The sequence below is a fragment of the Martes martes genome, assembly GCF_963455335.1.
Source record: "Martes martes genome assembly, chromosome: 6".
Taxonomy (NCBI): domain Eukaryota; kingdom Metazoa; phylum Chordata; class Mammalia; order Carnivora; family Mustelidae; genus Martes; species Martes martes.
The window spans coordinates 54,475,879-54,496,349 of NC_137893.1; the positions used below are offsets into that span (position 1 = coordinate 54,475,879).

Genomic DNA, 20,471 nt, shown 5'->3' on the forward strand with positions numbered 1-20,471 from the left:
TAATTCTCTGGATGTGATTAGATCATCACTGGGAGACAGAATTTATGGGGATCCAGCTGCACTGTTTCTTTTTCAATAATGTTGGAGTTGTAGGGGCGCCTGGGTGGCTCAGTCGTTTAGCGTCTGCCTTCAACTCAGGTCATGATTCTGGGGTCCTAGGATCGAGCCCTGCATCAGGCTCCCTGCTCACTGGGAAGCCTGCTTCTCCCTCTTCCACTCCCCCCTGCTTGTGTTTCCTCTCTTGCTGCCTCTCTCTCTGTCAAATAAAAAAAATAAAATCTTAATAATAATACTGGAGCTCCAATCTGATTCTTAATTCTTAAATGTACTCAGAGTCTCCATAGCGCAGGGCTAGTTTTAAGTGTCTTTAGGAAGGTGGAAAGCTCACTTGATACTATCGTGCAGCTCCAGAAATCGCCAAGCCCCTCTAATACAAACGAACTGGCCTAGCCGGAAATTTAAAACACAATACTGAGCACCCAGCTAATTGAGGAAATAAATGCATGACATTATCAAAAATCATCAAATCATAAAGAAAGGAATCATTTTAGAGATGAAACCATTTTATAGTTAAAAACTCCACTTGCCCTTTGGTTAAAAAAAAAAAAAAAGGTGGGGGAGAGGTCAACCAGCGACCTATGATGAAAATAATATATTGAAATAAGCACTGGCGGCAAAATAGGAAAATTGCACTATCAGAAGTAATAGAATACACTATGGGAAAAGAAGAGCTGCACTGTAGGACACTGATGCTTTTCTCAAGTAGAGAAGAGTTCTAAGTCTAAGCAGGTGTAAGTGGAGGTCCTCACCGACACGTGGCGCACAGTCCGGGCTGGTACCCAGCTGAGATGTCACAAGCAGGCCAAAAGCCAGTTTTAGAGGAAGGAGTACCCTGACTAACAAGTTTGCAATATCAGCTTAATTATGAGTTTTCCAATAATCCTATTGCATTCTTAAGAACTGTTACATTCTTCAGGTCCGCACGTGCACCATAGGAAGATGGTTCGTTAGTCCCAGCTGACATTCGGGATGTGGGAGCAGGTCATCTCAAACGAGGAATTCTCACTGTGTCCAACTGTTCAATTTATTGAAGTTGTCTATTTTATTACTAGCATGATTATGAAACTAGCCTAATATTTAAAAAAAACTTGGCAACAAAACATTAAAATGAGTATAACTCAGAGTACATTTACAAATGTAAGTAAGTAACGGGAATCCAGTATGTATATTGACTATAAAATGAACATGCTCGGATGATTTTGGACAAGTAGATCAAAAGAGAAAAGTACTTTAATGGACTGGAAACTCACTCACATCCGGTCCCAGGGCTTTATTTGTTATGAAAAACACCAGAATGGTGTAAAGCCTCATAGAATTCTCTCTGCTCAACACCCTCCTGGTTTTCATTGCCACCTTTGTTCATAATGGACAAATTTAGATTTCTTTCCCAGACTTGATATACCATTTTTACAAAGCAACATATGCAACTGTTTGAGTAACATTCCAAGTCCAACTGGTAGGACATCAGACTCAGGTATAATCAACATGGGAGATACGTACTGGGGAGATTCCTTGTACTCAGAGACCAGTCGTGATGTCCTGTGACCTAACGTCTTAGCATCACATAGAGAAATTTATAAACCGAAACAGCAGGAAATAAGCAAAGGTATGGTTTGCAGTTTTTCATCCTAAATCTTCCCACTCAGAGTCAGTGTGGGAACCTCAAAAAGATGACAGAACTCCATTACTGCCTCTGAAATTTTCTCTGAAATAGCCCCTTTAATGCCCAACTCCAGCCCATGTCCTTCCATAACCATCAATGAAGAAAATGACTGATTAACTCTCCTCCCTCCTCCATTCTAACCTGTTCTTCAAGCTCTTAGTCTCTACTTTACCAGGTAATAGTCCACGGTAGGAAATTACCAGCTTGTACTATGCATTTTTATCTGCATTTTTCCTAATAAATTTTATTTAGTGAGTGCATCAATTGTTACTCCATATCATAAATGTAACATTTATGGTACATTATGCAAAATGCACATTTTCCCCACATACAAAGCAGGTGCTTGTCAACAACCACATTAAACGTTTGATGACCAGGAAGTAACCTGCTAAACAATTATCTTCACATACTGATCTGTTACTAATGATAAACTGTGTTTGGGGGACTTGTTAGAAAATTGGTTGGGGGTACAGTTTGATGTATGATGTACTAAAATGTGTTCCTTTAGCCGTCAAACCCAAGAAATGCAACATTGCAAATAAGAGTTAAAGTTAGCAGGTGTCTGCTACACGCCTGGATAAAACACCCATGTGCAGAGTGTGAATAAAGTTTGGGTTGATGTATCATACACCTAAAGAAATGCTGGACACTTCCACTCTGTTTATCACTGAAAAATATGGCATTTTGTTTTTCAAGATACAATGTGAAGTGAAAAGTGTGATGAAATCAGACAAAAGAAGCACCAGCTACGTGTGCATCAATAAAGGGTGTTACTTACATAGTAAAGGAGGAGGGATGCGGTTCAAAATGGGTAGAGAAAGGCTCCTTGACGTTCCCTTCCCCATCTACACATGAGGTTGTCCTCTTCTTCACTCCCAATTCAACCAGTGTAAGCGGGGGTGGGGGGTGGGGGTAGGAGGCCACGGTTCTAGACAGAGTTCCAGCAAGACAAGAAGTCCTGAGGAAGGGGGAACGTGGAGTAAGAACTGACAACCTGACTGTCCAGTTGTAAATGACTTTCTCTGGGGAACAACTGATGGTCTCCAATCTAACTCCTGATCTGGAAGTCATCGTGTTGATAGAAACAGTAAAAGCTGTGAATAACCAGAACACAGTCATTGAGTAAACATGTGTCTTCTGGACATGCTGCAGAAAGAAATGATCACTGAGAAGTAAGATTCTCCTCAATAACGCGTGCTAACTGATGCAGTTACCACTGCTGTGTAACAAGTCATCCCAAACTCAGTTGCACAAACCAACAAGCGCTTTTTTTCCTTCACAGATTCAGTGGGTAAGAATTCAGAAAAGGGAAAGCAGAAAAGGCTCTTCTCTGCCCCATGGTGTCTGGGGCCTTGGCTGTGCGGGTTCAAAGGGTGGAGGTGACCAGATGGCTGGAGCTGTAATTGTTGGGAAGTTTGCTGGATCCCAAGTCTGAAGGCTGATGCTGCTAACAGCTGGAACCCAAGCAGAGGCCATCTGCTGGAACATCTGTCCAGGGGTGCCACGCGTAGCTGCTTGTCATCCCCATAGTAGGACACTGGGTTTTGAGAGAAGCTGGACACACACCAAGAGAGCCAGGCAGAAGGTGTACCACCTTTTATAACCTAGACTTGTGCACTATCACTTCTGCTGGAGTTACAAGCTCTCCCGGGTGCAAGAGAGTACATACACAGGCCCCATCTTTCGGTGAGAGGAGTGGCAAAGTCACATGGGAAGACAGACCTGGGTCAGGAGATACCATGAGGGCCCACTTTGGAGATTAGGTGCATACTGACTGCCAAGGAACTCACCTATGTTTTCTCAATGAGGAATCAGATGAGACTATTTGTTCACGACAATGGCCATTAGGATTCTTTCATCATTTTTAGAGTTTACTCAAGTAGCACGTCTTGGAATATATTTCACCCCAAACCTATCACTTAAAGGTTAAACTATCTCAATGTTTTAAGCTACAATTATGATCTCTCTTGTTTCAACTTTATTATCATAGAAAATCTCAAATATGCAAAAGTAAAGAGAATAGTAAAATGAATTCCCAAATTCTTATTACCCAGCTTTAAAAACTACTCATGGTCAATTTTGTTTCCTCTAGACCTTCACGCATGCTGTGGTTCCACCCCACTTTAATACGAAGAAAACCCCAGATACTGTATCATGAAATATCAGAATTTTTAACCTTAAATTTTAGTGATCAGGCTTTCTTTCTTTTTTTTTTTTTAAAGATTTTATTTATTTATTTGACAGAGAGAGATCACAAGTAGGCGGAGAGGCAGGCAGAGAGAGCGGAGGAAGAAGGCTCCCTGCGGAGCAGAGAGCCCGATGTGAGGCTTGATCCCAGGACCCTGAGATCATGACCTGAGCCGAAGGCACAGGCTTTAACCCACTGAGCCACCCAGGCGCCCCATGATCAGGCTTTCTTAATTTCTTTGACTCAATCTTGAGTAAGTCATCACTCACCAAGAATTTGATTCTTTCCTAGCACAGGGGGACTTTCTTTGGTCATTGCAGAAAACAATCATATTTAATAGATTTATATAATCTACTTAAATGTTACAAAAGAACATGAAGAAATTCATTCAAAATTGAACATAATCAAAAGGTTTATTAGAACAGTACCCACTTGTGTCCCAAGTATAAATATATCCCTAATACTTTTTGAGTATGATATGCTCATTGACTTTGCACTTGACTGAGTATTCTAAGCAGTGTTTAGAGAGATATAACCCCACAATTTGGTCCATGTTCCCTATGAGAATCCAGAGAGCCACACAACAATGATGGCTGAACAAGAACCTATTAATTGTAAGTTAGGGCATTATAACTCAGTTAACTTTTTAAAAAATAAAGTGAATGCATGGAATTTGATCTATGGGTTCAACTGCTCATCATTATGCTACATGTGGGTACCTTAGTTAAGAATTATGAATACTGGGGGGTGCCTGGGTGGCTCAGTCAGTTAAGAGTCTGCCTTCGGCTCAGGTTACCTATGTTTATTTTTTTATTTTTTTATTACCATATAATGTATTATTTGCCCCAGGGGTACAGGTCTGTGAATCGTCAGGCTTACACACTTCATAGCACTCACCATAGCCCATAGCACATACCCTCCCCAGTGTCCATAACCCAACCATCCAACCCCCTCACCCCCTGCAACCCTCAGTTTGTTTTGTGAGATTAAGAGTCTCTTATGGTTTGTTCCCTCCTGATCCCATCTTATTTCATTTTTTCCTTCCCTACACCCAAACCTCCTGCTCTGCCTCTCAAATTCCTCATATCAGAGAAATCATATGATAATTGCCTTTCTCTGATTGACTTATTTCGCTAAGCATAATACCCTCTAGTTCCATCCATGTTGTTGCAAATGGCAAGATTTCATTCCTTTTGATGGCTGCATAGTATTCGTGTGTGTGTGTGTGTGTGTGTATGTGTGTGTGTATCACATCTTCTTTATCCATTCGTGTGTTGATGGACATCTAGGTTCTTTCCATAGTTTGGCTATTGTGGACATTGCTGCTATAAACATTGAGGTGCACATGCCCCTTTAGATTACTACATTTGTATCTTTAGGGTAAATGCCTAGTAGTGAGACTTCTGGGTCAAAGGGTAGCTCTACTTTCAACTTTCTGAGGAACCCCCATGCTGTTTTCCAGAGCGGCTGCATCATCCTGCATTCCCACCAATACTGTAGGAGGGTTCCCCCTTCTTCACATCCTCGCCAACATCTGTCATTTCCTGACTTGTTAATTTTAGCCATTCTAACTTGTGTGAGGTGGTATCTCATTGTGGTTTTGATTTGTATTCCTATGCTTACCTTTAAGAGGATGTAGTCTTGCATTACCTTCATTATTTTATTCTAATAGAAATTCAGCTTAAAAGTACAATCTTTAGATTTCATGTATGTTTTAAAATTATCTACATGTATATGTTCACAAATGTATGAGAAAACATCTCTGGGATGCCTGGGTGGCTTAGTCGGTTAAGTGTCTGCTTTTAGCTCAGCTCACGATCCCAAGGTCCTGGGATCCAGTCCCACGTGGCTAGGTGGGGAGGTCCTTGCGAAGCGGGAAGTCTGTTTCTCCCTCTGCCTGCCGCTCCCCCTGCTTATGCTCTCTCTGACAAATAAAATCTTTAAAAGAAAAAAATAAACATCTCAAAGATTCCTTACACACTAATGGTTACATCTGCAAAGGCCAGTATTCTTCAATTTTTAACAAATTTGTCAAACACATACTGCTTTTAGATACTTCTAAAGAATGTAATAAAAGTTTCAAAAAATTAAAACTGGTAATAATTTTAGTTGTATCCTAACAACTAAACAAAAATACTTCTTAGGAAATATTAAAACTTAAATTTCTCAAATTACATCATGCTATATATTAAAACAACTTCTTGAGGTATTAAAATTTTTAGTAGTGAGTATCATAGAAAACTATGCCTGCATTTTTCTGATTAATAGTGAAGGTCCATAATGATTTTAAAAATCATCTAACATTCATATTTTGACTAAGAGAGATAAAATTGCAGTTCCATATAGTTTTTTTGTTTGTTTGTTTGTTTGTTTTTTTAAGGAATCAGATGACAAAAAATAACTGGGTGGAAAGAAACCTCAAATTCATTTCTTGTCAACTTGGACAATTCTGGAAACAGTAATTCCCTCAAAGTTTACTATGTCTAACATAGAAGCAAAAACAGAACAAATTTTCCAAATGAAATCAGGAGTCTGCCAAAACCAAAACACAGGAACACACGTGTGCTTACACCTGCTGGTGCATGTGTGTATGCACGGCCGCACACACAAACACGTCTACAGCCACACTGACAGGGCCTGGGTCAAATATAAAACTAGGCTCTGGCATGTGGTGTGAAACACCAGAGTCAAAAACCCACTTGGGGCAGAGTAAGGTCCTGGAAAACAAATACCATGCCCTCGTCCACACTCCAACACTGTTTCTACCTTCTTGTGGTAATCCACACTTCTCCTTCCCTTAATGCTGCCAGTGCTCAAAGCCAAATGAACTTTACAGCTGGAAAAGCAGGTGGGATAAATCCCCCTCTCATTCCAAAAGCCGAGAGGAAAACCATGAGGCGCCTATCAGCTCAGCTCAGCGCCAAGCTCTCCTCCTCCACACTGGGCACGGGAAGGAGGAGGTGGACAGGTGAGAGGACCGCATGCCCGGCAACACTCAGCCTACAAGTGAAGCACACGGCCTGTCACTGATGTGCTCAGTTAATGGAGGGAACAGGCTCTAAGTGGTTGGGGAAAGTTGCTGCCTGGGGTGGATTTTAAAACTCATGTGATACTGATCACTTTACAAGACTAAGAAGTTGTGGTGTCTCCCCTCCTGTCTGACTTCTTTTCCATTCTGGCAAGCAGTGGGGCGTCTGTTCCTTTTACCATAAGCCTCAACACTTTCTTTAGAGTTCCCTCACTTCCCAGCAAATCAGCTACTAGGGGCTGCTCCTTCTCTGTTGACAAGGTTTCTGGTGTCCGGCCATCCCATTCCAAACTTGCAGGCATCAGTTTCTGCGTGGTCCCTCACCTCCCAGACGCCTGCCCGCTCCCACAGAAGGGAGCAGAAGGTACTACGTGCGGGCTGGGAGGGCTGCGTTCCAATCCTGCCTCCACCACAGTAAGACCTTCAGACCTCCGTTGTGTTTTACTCTGCCCAGTTTGGCAACGGCGATGGAAAGAAACGGACCATTTGGCGATCTTTAGGTTCCTCTTAACACTTGCAGTCCCTACCTCAGATGAAGCACAGTCCAGTCCAATCCCTACGGACAAATAGATCTTCTTAAAATAGTACTCTGTCCTTGCTTTCTAAAGTGTGGCTTGTGCAACATGACCGTCAGAATCTCCTGGAAGCTTCTTTGAAAGGCAGTCTCGGGCCTCACCCCAGAGCAGAATCAAAATCTGTGTTTTACCAAGATCCCCAGATGTTCTGTATGCTCGTTGCAGTGCGGGAAGCTCGCTGGTTTGTACTCTGTATCATTTCTCTGTTCTAAAATCTTTCCAAAATTCTAGAAACACAATATTGACAGGATAAAATCCACGTTTCTGAAAAAGCGGCCCTTCCGCCAACTGGCCTGATGGACGCCCTCTTCTTAGAGAGTGGGTGCCGGGTCCCCTTCGTGCATTCTCTCCCGGTGTCTCCCTTTTGCCCATAGTACCTGGCGTGTCCTTCTTCATCCTGTCCATCCTCCAAGTCATCCTTTAGATCCAACTGCAAACCCACCTCTCGTTATACCTTCTCTGCCAGGCCATGCCTTCAGTGATAAGCCTGAGTTCAGTCCTAAGGGCAACGAGCTACATGGCTTACTTACCAGGCTTATCGATGCATAGCAACTCTTCTCTCTGGTCTGTATCTTACTCCCTCACCTAGACTGCAAATGCCTTCTTAACAGGGATTCGCTGTACCCACAGACACACCACACGGTCCAACAAAAACTATGCAGTGCTCCTTATGGGCCGGGCCCCACTTGAAGAGACTGCAGTGAAGGAGACGTGGGTCCTTCCCGTCAACAGGATGACACAGACTCGGCGTGAGGGAAGCGCGTGGTGGGCATTAGTTCATCTCATTCCTTTAAAATGGATTACTTTGCCAGTAATTCTGCCTCTTCTTTTAATTTTTGTTTGCAACTTCACTGTCTAGAACATGTATTCCATGCTTTGGTTTCAGATTTACTTTGGGGTTGCAGAGTTACATCGATAAGTAAAAGTCATCAGGCAAGTATTTTCAAAAAGATCGAGATCGACACCTTAGATCTGTAAGAACTTAAGAAAAAAATGTTGGGGTGTTTAGCCAACTTTAGGACAAAATCTGCACTGGCCTGTGAGTTCTCACTCCAGCACTGTGGACCTTCTCACATTCTGATGACCGGTTTCAAACAAATCACTCACACATGAAACAGAAAATGTTAGCCATTCTTCAGGCACCCATAAGCTCATGGCCTGGCATATGACACCGATTCTAATGAATGAAAGTTAATGGAAAAGTTCTCTCTCCCCCCACATCAAAGAAGAAAGTTTCTAAGGAAAGAAGTTTTCACAGTTGAATGCTCTTCAACCTTAAAAGCCAACCATAAGGAACAAATCAGTAAATTTGCAAATACTGATAAGAAAGAAACCAAAAGTGTCAATTTCCACCTGGCCATTAATACTCTATGGTAAAATGATTAGATCTTCTTACTGTATTGGTCTACGTTATGCAAGTATTCAATACATATTTATTTAAACTGCATTGGTTTTTAAAAAAATGATTTAAGATGGTTTACAAAACTTAAGTTTGACATTACCTAAGATGAAGCTAACTAACAAAATGATACAAAGTGAGGGAAATTGGCCCAGGAATTAAGATAGTTCAGAAATGTAGATGATGGGACCCTACATTAGAGATGGACCACATATTCTGGGCTAAGTTTTCTAACATTTAAAGCAAAGAAGGAAACGTGATCAGTTACAAGACTGACGTCATCCATACTTTTATGTTTTGAGGATTCACGAGACACATGGCTCTTCCTGTGAGAGAGAATTTCTCCTCTGGCTTCTGGCAGAGAGGACAGTATCTCACAGTGGCCAACATCAGGAGCAATGTCTCTGCAGAGCTCCTTTTGTCCACAAAGGACCTCAACCCTTAATACTAGCGGTAGTTCTGGGACCCCCTACTGAAAACGGAGGGAGCTTACAAATCTGGAAATGTGCACTCCCCAGGCCAACTGAAAGGAGTCGAGGGAGTGTCCAGCACAGGAAGAGAACTCAGTCTGAGGAGACAGCAAGAAGGCTTCTCCCATCTCCAAGGAGAGCTGTGGTAAGACACAGGGGAGTCTGTGAAAGTTAGATGAACTGGTTAAATTCAGGAAGAATTGAACCTGAGAGTGTCCAGAGCGGTGCTCCTGAGCCTCATTCCAAACAGGGTAGTCTGCTGCTTTTAACTTATAAGCTGTCTTAGGAAACACCATATTATGTCTTTTTTTTTTTTTTAGATTTTTTATTTATTTATTTGACAGATAGAGATCGCAAGTAGGCAGAGAGGCAGGCAGAGAGAGGAGGAAGCAGGCTCCCCGCTGAGCAGAGAGCCCAATGTGGGGCTCGATCCCAGGACCCTGGGATCATGACCTGAGCCAAAGGCAGAGGCTTTAACCCACTGAGCCACCCAGGTGCCCCCATATCATGTCTTTTATGCTACAACTTGACCATGGTTGAGTACGAACCACCTACCAAGCATCCCGCATAGAGTTAGGAATAAGACCAAACCATCACAATGGCTCACTCCAAAAGATAAGTCCTGTTTCAAGAATGCATCTTTACTATGAACAAAAACTAACACGAGAGTGTCATGTCATTTACATGTAAATATTAAAAGGCACAGCATCAGTAAAGACATTTTAATTATCCTTTTAAAAAGAATCTAAGAAATTGTGTAATTCAATTGTTCATGTTGCTAGCAGGACTTGGTTTACGGACACAAATGGGCCTTGCGTACATATTGCGGGATGGATACCACGACCAAGGGCCACTCCGGAAGCTATCACCACCCATGAGTCCATGCAACCTCACTGTTGGGACAACAGCGCAGAGTGATCCACACTCCCCAAATGGTCTCCTGAGTACAACTGGTCACTGACTGGGACTGACTGGCATGACACAAAAGTTAACAGACACAACTAAATGGGAGCACTTACCTCACTTTCTTTCTGTTTCTTCCCAACTCTTTCATCTAATCATTCCTTCATTTACAACTGTTTAATGAGCACATACTATGTGCTAAGCACTATTCTGGTCAAGGATAAAACAATGACAAGTTGAGTCACTGCCTCCATGGCGCTTAAATTCCAGTGATGTCTAAGGTCCCTCATGGGAGTCATTTGCACTCAACATCTAAATCACAGGTCCTGTAACATTCCTTCTTTCTGGCACCAGGCAGAGGACATCGGAAGAGCTGTGCTCAGCTCTGGATGCCCCATTTTCTGGGAAATAATGAAAACCAGGAGAATGGTGTCTGGAAAGGGGATCAGATAAACAGGATCAACTGGAAGAACCAGGGCTGTTGTAAGAAGGGAAGGAAAATGCAAACATGGGACAGGCTTCTGTGGAGCAGAGGGCAGATGCCTGCCCGGGGCCATTTCCCATGGGGACACAAGGACAAGGGCAGCACCCTGCATACTGGGACCAGTGGGGAGAATACAGGATGGAAAAACATTTGTTACAGTTGTAAACAATGTGTAAGAATTATAAAGAAAATTAAATCAGAGTATTTGTGAAAATACTAGATACTGAATTAGTAGAAAACTTCCAAATAAAATCTTTTTAACTTAAGGAAAAATAGAACCTTATGCTTCCTTAATTGAAAATACCTTTCTAAAAAATTAGGTTATAGGGCACCTGGGAGGCTCAGATGGTTAAGCATGTGCCTTCAGCTCTGGACATGACTCTGGCGTCCTGGGATAAAGTCCCACATCGGGCTCCCTGCTCCTTGGGGAGCCTGCTTCTCCCTCTGCATCCACCTCTGCCCATCCCCCCCATGAATAAATAAAAAAACTTTTAAAAATTAAAAAAAAAAACCTAGGTTATATACTTGAAATGACTATAAACTCTATCACTTAGAAACTTTTAATGATGAGCTTTTAATGCTATGGTTGGTGATTACTAAGGAATTTTACTCACACAACAAAGTGATAAAAATTGTCTTAGCAGGGTGCCTGGGTGGCTCAGTCAGTTAAGGGTCTGCTTTGGGCTCAGGTCATGATCCTAGAGTCCTAGGATTGAGCCCCCTGCTCACAGGAAGCCTGCTTCTCCCTTTCCTCCCTGTTCATGCCCTCTCTCACTCTCTCCCTCTCACTCTCTCACTCTCTCACTCTCTCACACAGAAAGTGATGGGTTTAACATCATTTAAAAAAAACAAAAGGCAGTACAGCTAGGTGACCAACAAGAGAACAAATTATTTAGAATATATAAAATCTACATTATTGCTTGAGCAGGACCATGGGACCATCTGAGGCTGGGACGGGGGTTCCTTCAGAAACTGGCTCAGACCTCTGTCCCATTACAGTGATTCTATTATTTGTTCTGGAATGTAACTGTTGGAAGTTAAGAAAGATGCTATGGGGTCATTTACCTTTTACATTATATTTTTATGGGAAAATGAACTACACGTCCTAACCCAATGACTCTAATGTTTTGGAATGAATAATCTTCAAAAGCTGGTGACAGCCTATAACTGAACAAACATACTCATTTATTTGACCAATAATTCCCAAGTGCCAACTCTGTACTTAGTTGACATGCTGGGTACCAAGAGTACAAAGAATAGGCACTGACCTTCAGGAGCTCAAGGCCAAGGAAGAAAAACACCTGAGAATATAAAAAACCAAAAGCTCCCGTATTACCATATAAATAACATCTGAACTGATTAGTAAGCAGACTGGGTGTCTGAGTATGGATTTTACAAAAAAAAAAAAAAAATTATGTAGCCTAATCAAACTGGAGATGCCAAATTTAAATGAATCCCATAACAGACCGGCTCACATTTTGTCATGATTTAGAGCATTATTATTGTCTTTGCAGCTGTTAAATCAAAAGGTGCTATCATGACATTGAACTACCCTTCTTTTTCACTCTTTGTATTTTCAGACCATCTTTGTAAGTTTTAAAACCATCCCGAAAAGCTTCAGAATCAAAGACAGTCCAGTACATTCTGAAATTATGACCCACACATTTGTACTTCTTTTTTTTTTTTTTTAAAGATTTTATTTATTTATTTGACAGAGAGATATCACAAGCAGGCAGAGAGAGAGGAAGAAGCAGGCTCCCCGCCAAGCAGAGAGCCCGATGCGGGACTCGATCCCAGGACCCTGAGATCATGACCTGAGCCGAAGGCAGAGGCTTAACCCACTGAGCCACCCAGGCGCCCCACATTTGTACTTCTAAAGTAAATGAGCTTTTGGAATTAACAGTGTTAGCTAATGATGTAAACTTCTAAAAATGCAGGGATGGAGGTCATAGTATTTGAGAAAGAAGGATAAAATAAAAATTGGAATATCAGAAAGTTGAGAGAAATTCCAAATTCTAGCCCTGGGCCAACTTTTTTTTTTACTGCTGTATTATAAATGTTGGAAAAGTCAGGTTTATAATGGAAACACAGGCAGACCAATTCTCAATGTAATATACATAAATGATATGTTTCTGCTCCTGTATAGTGATTTTCCTCCCTTTTGAGCATTAATCTTTGAAAGACTTACTTCATAAATTACTGAACTTAGTTCAAAAGCAAATGAAATTTAAAATACCGATTTATTGAATGGCCAAAGTGCCATGTTGAAATTACTGTGATTTATCTGTTTCTTTAATTGCAACTGTAGCAAACATACTTCATTGCTCAAAATTATTACCTGGTTGCATAGTTTACTCTGCTTTAAACATAAATCTGTCTCCCTGTTCAGAACAGCAGCTGTTTGCCAGGATCTCATTCATTCTTCCACAACTAAGAGAGCCAACTTTTTCTTTCTACAACCTGAAAATGTATCTATATGTACATTTAAGTACATATAGAAAATGGCACTCATTTTTTGGAAACTAATTAAATCCACATGCACCATGATTACTGCAGTGGGGGAGGGGGTAAGGTGGGATACCATTTAGCTAGTACAGAGTTTACGACTCCCCATGCCTACTTGCACCCAGCATGGCACTGATGACAGCTTTGTCTGTAGAACTAATGTGTTTCTTGGGCATTATTGCCTGTAGGTACTGCTATTGTAGCACCTGAGCCACTGCTTCTGTGGGAAGGAAGGGAGATTCTGACTTAAAATCCAATGTCTCATTCATATCAAGAAGAGGACCTCCCCTTCATTTCTGTTCTCATAATTTGGTTGGTAGAAACTGAAAAAAGTGTATATTTTCCAACAAGTGAAAAAGTTACCACATACATGATAACAGACTAAATGGCTCAATATAGAAAGAGTTCTGATAAATAAGAAAACTATTTTAAATCGGAAAAAATGGGCAAGTAACTTTTAAGAGCCAAGTCACAGAAAGATATAAGAATATGTGTGTTCTTAGAAATGATCAAAGCAATACAATTTAAAACACTATGAAACTACTTTTCACCAATTGAACTGGTAAAGTTTTCTTTCTCCCGATAATAAATACTGGAAAGCATAAATTTAGAACCACAGATATGCTGCTGGTAGAAGTGCAAATTATACAATATTTTCAGATGATAATTTAATAGCGCTTCTACAGTCCTTAAAATGTTCCTACTTTTCAACCTGTTATGCTCATATCTAATACTCTACTTTAAGGAAGTAAGTTATGAAAGTGAAGATGTATATTTAAAGACGTTCATGGTCACCTACTTTTAGAATAACAAAAAAGTGAAAAACACCTAAATAGCTCATATTGGGGGATAAATAAATTATGGTACATTCACATGATAAAAAGGTATGTATTTGTTAAAAATCACAATAGTAAAGAATAGTTAATAAGGGGAGGGTATTCCTTACAGAAGGTTGAGGAACAGAAGCAGGCACACTGGGCATACAGCTCGACCCTCATATCTGGGTATATAAATGTACATATATATAATAAACTCCACTGGAGCAGGAAACTTTGTATGTCTTGTTCATTGGTGTCTTGTTCATTGGTATCCCCATTGGTGTATCCCCAGAACCCAGCAGAGTGCCTGGCACTTAGAGGGTACTCAACATCTGTTGCATGAATATATATGTACAGATAAAAGTCTGGGAAGAAATAAGCCAAAATGTGATTATATCCGAGGTGGGGGTGGGAGGCTTAAGCATAATCTTTATTTTCTTTTTCAGGGCAAGCATGTATTTTCTTATTTCTCTACAATTTGTATGTACTTTTAAAATCAGAAAGCAAAACAAAAATGTTTCTATTTAAAATGTTTTTTTTTTTTTTCCTGAAGTTATTCCTCCTACAGACCTAGAGTCAGACTTGGTTCAAACTTTATTTGTATACATAGCAAACTGTCAAGATGCCATACTGTAATGGGGATGTTGAATATCCAAGGCATAGAAGATCTATATGGATCTTTCTAAAAAGATTTATTTATTTATTAGAGAAAGAGAGAGAGAACAAGCATGAGTGGGGGGGCAGGGAGGGAGAGGGAGGGAGAATCTCAAGCACATGCAGTGTGTGGAGCCCAGATGGATTTTTTTTTAACCACACATGATGACCAATTTCTTTCTTACACACAGACCTTTGTGGAGAATTTGTCATTTAAAGCTACATTAGTCAACACACACACATATCATAGTACTCTCTTGTTTTAAACTGAATTATTACTAAGGTTTCAAAAATGTCAGTAATTAAGAATTTTCCCCACAGAAATTTTGCTTTACTTTCCCTTTCTTAAACTGCCCTGCCAAATTCTCCTTTTCTGTGGCACAAACAGAAAGAATTGGAGGTATTGTCCTGTCATCTGTTAATTAGCCTCAATCACACAAACATCAGGTTGCTAATGAAAAAATGGTTACTTCGTATGAGATGATGCATATTATATGCACAAAAAATGTGCATGTCCACAAATAGTAAGCCAATTTTCCCCTAGCAGATAACAATTTTTCCTCAGGAAAAGCAAACAAATAAAAACTTCAGAAAAGTACAAACAGGAAACATTATCAGGACCTGGTCTCAAAGGGCAGAAAACAGATGGATGGCCCTTTCCTAGCATCCGGAGCAGGACAGACAAAAGTAGTGAGTCCAAATACGATGACCAATTGCCTGGGAAACAGTACAGAAGGGCTGACTGTGTCTACTGCACGTCTCTCTAGAAAGGCTGGAATGAACATACAGCTACGACTTTTACCTTGAAAATCAACAGAGTAAGGGTCGTGCAGGTTACCATCAGATCTCTTAAAAAGAAGATGAACTCCCAGGAATGATACAGTATCACCTCTAAGCTACCACTCTTTCCCTGTCCATTCCTAAAACAACACATGCAAACTGGAACGCACTAACATTTGCATTTTTTCATTCCATAAAATTCAACAGCAAGAGAACCCAAGCGTCAAGAGTTTCGCCAGCAAAACCCCAAGCTGGAGTAAAAAGCTCTTAGTATCCTTGAACAAATTTTAAATGTTTCAGAAACATTTTGAAAGTCACTATGAAGTGTCTCTCTGAATATCCCAAATTTTAATCAGCAGACACAGGATCTTAACAACCCATGAAAATGCTTAATGTCCTACAGAGAAAAAGGTCTTTGGAAATGGAGAGGATTCTTCAGCTCTTTGCCACAAAGTCTTCAGAGAGCAATAAGCAAAGCCCTCCAACGTCACCAAAAATGTCAGAATGGCGGGCGGGGCGGCACACGGGACTGGGCAAGAGGCAGGAAGGGGTAACTGCCAGGCTAGGTTCAATGCTGGGGGAAAGCCGCATGTGCATGTTTTGGAATCTAGAAGTCACTGAATATTTTTGAAAGAACTTAGGGGAAGTAAAGATGTCCTCTTCTCCCTGGGCCTTCTGGGATCCCCTAAGCCCTCAGTGTTCCCTCCAGAGCACGCACCCACACTGCACGGCAACTGACCCATGGGAGGTTTCTGCACAAAGGTGGCTCTGTCGCAACCCCAGACCTAGCAAAGGGCCTGGCAGAGGCTAAATGACCACGGAAGAAACACCTGCGGGACAAATAAACGAGTGAAAAGGGGCACAGGAGACTGGAGTGGAGAGACCACCGCCCAGAGAGCCTCAAGCCTTGCACATAATGGGAAATCAGTACACGCTGATCTACTGAATTACAACTTCTGTTATGTTTTTAATCCCTGGGTCGTGACATGGTAGAATTTGATCCACAAAGCAAGAGAAAGACAGTGTGTTGAGCAGTAAGGCAAAACAAAGACAGAAACCATGTTAAGTTCTATATATATCTTCTGCCACACGTGTCCAGAGTTTGGTTAAGGATCACAGAAGCTGCCATTTGTCCCTGTTTATCCTGAGCCATCCACCAGGGGAAAAAACTAAATGGAGTCGGTTGGGAATACATAAGAGCATATGCTGATTTTCTTAAAAATCCTCTTCGAAATAATTATATTCAAATGGTTTGTATTTTAAAATACGACCTGACCGACTGAATCCCTCACCCCAGGTATCATCAAATAACTACAGAGAGAACAGCAACAAACTCCCTGGGGTTACCTGGTCAACACACCCCTTTAACACCAGGTGCTACCAAATGCTCACCAAGACCACGAGGCTAGTGCTCACCCTGCATCATGTTTCCCGTCCCTTCTGGAAGTCACGGGATCACCACCTCTAAATTGAGTGCATGTTCCAGGGCCAATCTCCCCTGAGGAGCCGGCACTTCTTCAGCACTTTCTGATACATCGCCACGACTATCTCCATCACCACTCTCCCCGCCATCACTGCCAACGTTCTCAAGTGCTAGTTGATGCCACATACCATTCTAAGGCACTTTACAGGTATTATTTCATTTCATCTTCTCAAAAACCTCATGGAGTATGATGTTTTACTATTTCCATTTGACCAACAAGGAGCCTGAGGCAGAGACTGAGTATCTTGCCCAAGACCACATGCTACAAGGCGGCAAGTCTCTTTGATTCCAGGAGGCATACTCTTTAACTGCTATGCTAACGTCTACTGGCTCTTCCGGTCAGTGCCCCAGTGCTGATGACCAGGCCACCCTTAGTTTTCCAAGTCCCCGTCCTCCTTCCCTACTCCTCAGCCTGTACCCGTGTGTTTCTGCTTTGCTGTTGTCTTCCTTCTCAAAGCTTTGTACTGATAACTGTACAACAATCCCAGTCTTCTCCCAAGACAGGGGTTCTGTCCCACCCATGGTCAGCCTGGCCAAGGAGTCCCTTCCACCTGCTCACAGATCGAACAACAGATACACATCCTAACTCAGGCTGCTCTCATTCTCCTGGGGCTGCCCCTGCCCCCACAACTCTGTCCTGGGGAACCCCAACACCTGCTGCTTGCCCAGACTTCAACTTCCTACTGAAGACCTGAGCCTTCCAGTCAAACCAAACCACAAAGCCTCCCCAACGTGGGCAGATCTACACCCAAGGACCAGCCTCTCCTGCCTGTTTCTGATCCTGCTACCAATAACTGGCCTTGTCTGGCAAAGATCTGAAGGAGCTACAGGCAGCACTGAACCTTGCTCCACAATTATCTATGTCCCAGAGAAGATACTGGGGTATCTAACTATTCCATTGGCAATTCAAGGAAGACTCATCCTGTCTGGAGGCAGCATAACCCCAAGACAACAAAGCCACTGTTCTGAGCAGACGGCACATGCGCAGTCGTTCCCTTTCCTTGCAAGGCACGGGGGAGCCAGCCACCTGTCAGACACTGCAGCTTGACGAGGTAACACTTGTGAAGGGTTTTTGGGACGTGCAGCACACGTGTTGTCCTGGGAGCTCACACATGGCATACCACACTGCAGAATTCAAGAACTATTTTTAAAATTTATCTACCAGTTGAGCAAAACCGGGAGCGTTCTTGTGGACTGTTGTAAAACCCGTCACTCCTTCATTAAGAATCCCTCAAAAAAAGAGCATACAACTGGTGGGGATTACTGAACAGGACATAAAAGACATTTAAAAAGAAAAGGAAAAAAGCTAGTTGCAGTCAATGCCAAGTTTTCAGGGAAACCTCAAAGAGCTTGCTTCGTTTCGTCTATTTTCTTGAAAACAAGCAATTCAAGGGGGTAAAAAAGGAAATATCTCGCATCTTGTCTGTCCAGATGTCATGTTCAGGTCTGAAAGTGAGTCATGGTGCAGTGGACCAGCGGAGGGCACAAGGGCGTGTCTTGTGGGATGCCCTAGAACCTGTAAACACCAAGACCAGAGTGTCTTTCTCTATAGCCCTGGTCAGACTCGCCTGGCCAGTTAAGTCAAGTGCTTTGATGTGTGTAGGTTAAAAGTGGGATCACCGTTACCTCTCTAGACTATAATTACATAAAGCTTTTCTGGCTTCTGGAAAAATAAGAGGTTTATTTTTAATGGATGAAGGCAGGTCCCATGTTCCCTCTTTAAGAATGCCTCCTTTTGCCAAAGGGAATTCTAGGGCCGAGTGGGTAGGTTTAATGGATTGCCTTTGGCTAAGAGGTTTTCGGATAGTTCCCCAAAACAGCCGTACTCCTCCAGTGGCCGAGTCACTGGGGTCTGCCTCCTTTCTACCTAGGCTCCCCTTTCTATAATTAATAAGTCATTGCGGCAGCTCTGCACCACCTGCATCCTGCTGGCTCTCACATGATTGTCATCAATTTTCAAATTCTTGAAGTTTGCAGGGGCAGGTGCTGGCATATTCTCAAACCCATTCATATTTACCTTTCTAATACCTATGCTCTGAGACAACAATGCTAACCATACCAAATGACTCGGGCAAACCTGAACAGTGATCCTCTTTTGACTGAAATCGTTCTTTAAAAACAAACAAACAAACAAACAAACAAACAAAAAACCCCACTATCCTATAGTATATTTCCTACAAAATCAATACTGTTCTTCCAGTATTGCTTTCTCAATATTGTTTTGTCCCTAAGATGTGGGACACTCTGTGGGAGTTGGCAGGTCTGGGGGAGGGGGTGGGCTTTAGAGAAAAGCCTGGGTCAAAGCTATCAAATGTGAGAAAGCTGATGTTCTGCCTTTGTGCTTACTATTTAACAGGTGGAAGAATCACAATATATGAAAACCAGTACCCAGGCCCTTTCATAGTAATCAGAATTTCCTAGGCATACAAACGATGATCACTGATTAATATCAACATGTAAAATTTTCCAGCTGACATGCACATGCCAATAGCACTAAGGGATTTCCTCTCCCAAATTAAACCTACTCACGCATGTTAAAATTCATTTGTCAATAGAAGCACTACCCATTTGTCATCATAGAAAGAACACACTCTGCCCTCTGTGATGTCGACAGTCTTGGCTCCTACTAAGCACAGCCAGCCAGTCTGCTTGGTGCCTGATAAATACTACCTTTTGAGAAATGCAGTAAGTCCTCCTGGACCCTGCAGAATGTAAGCTCCACGGGGCAGGCACTTTACCTGTTTGCTTCACTGCTGCAGCCCCACTGCCTAGCACATAGTTGTGTTCAATAAACATTTGTTGGGTAGATTTTTTAAAATTACTTCCCATACTTCTCACTGTGACGTTCAAAGGTAGAGATTATGTGTGCCTTCTTTTTACAGATGGAGAAACTGAGGCTTGGAGAGATTAAGTAACTTGTTCCCAGTCACAAGCCTAATAAAATGGCAAAGCCAGGATTTCCACTCCTGTCCATCTACCTCCTAAATTCACCCGTTCCACTCTGCTCTCCTGCCTAAGAGTCTCCAATATTCAATTACCTACTAAAAACCACTTGCATCCAACAATGTCCACATAGAGAGACACACAGGGACACTGGAAATTCCTCCCATTACATGCTTTCTAACTGTGCCTTATGACCTGCTATTTAGCATGTCTCACATCTCAAACCTAATTATTTGGGTGTTTCTTCTATTTCCTTGCACAATTACCCTCCTTTTTAGCAAACACCACACTGACAAAGGCAGGAAAACAAACCCTGTGGGATGACTTTTGCTTGCTGCAAATATGAATGATGTCCTCCTGCTAACAGGAGGAACAGAAGCCACCCAAGCTTTAAGTACTTCTCATTCTCCGAAGAGGGAAGGTCACACTTCATTTGTTTTTACACAGACTTCACAAAAAGAGTGAGCAATTCACCACCTATTTATCTTTTTATTTTTTTCTTCATCATCATTCTTTTC

General features: G+C 41.9%; 1 protein-coding gene across 2 annotated transcripts in view; it reads right to left on the reverse strand.

The window, feature by feature from the left end:
• The window catches only part of SASH1 (SAM and SH3 domain containing 1), a 188,304-nt gene that overhangs the window by 103,991 nt on the left and 63,842 nt on the right, over positions 1 to 20,471 (reverse strand). The gene's annotated exons all lie outside the window — the stretch shown is intronic.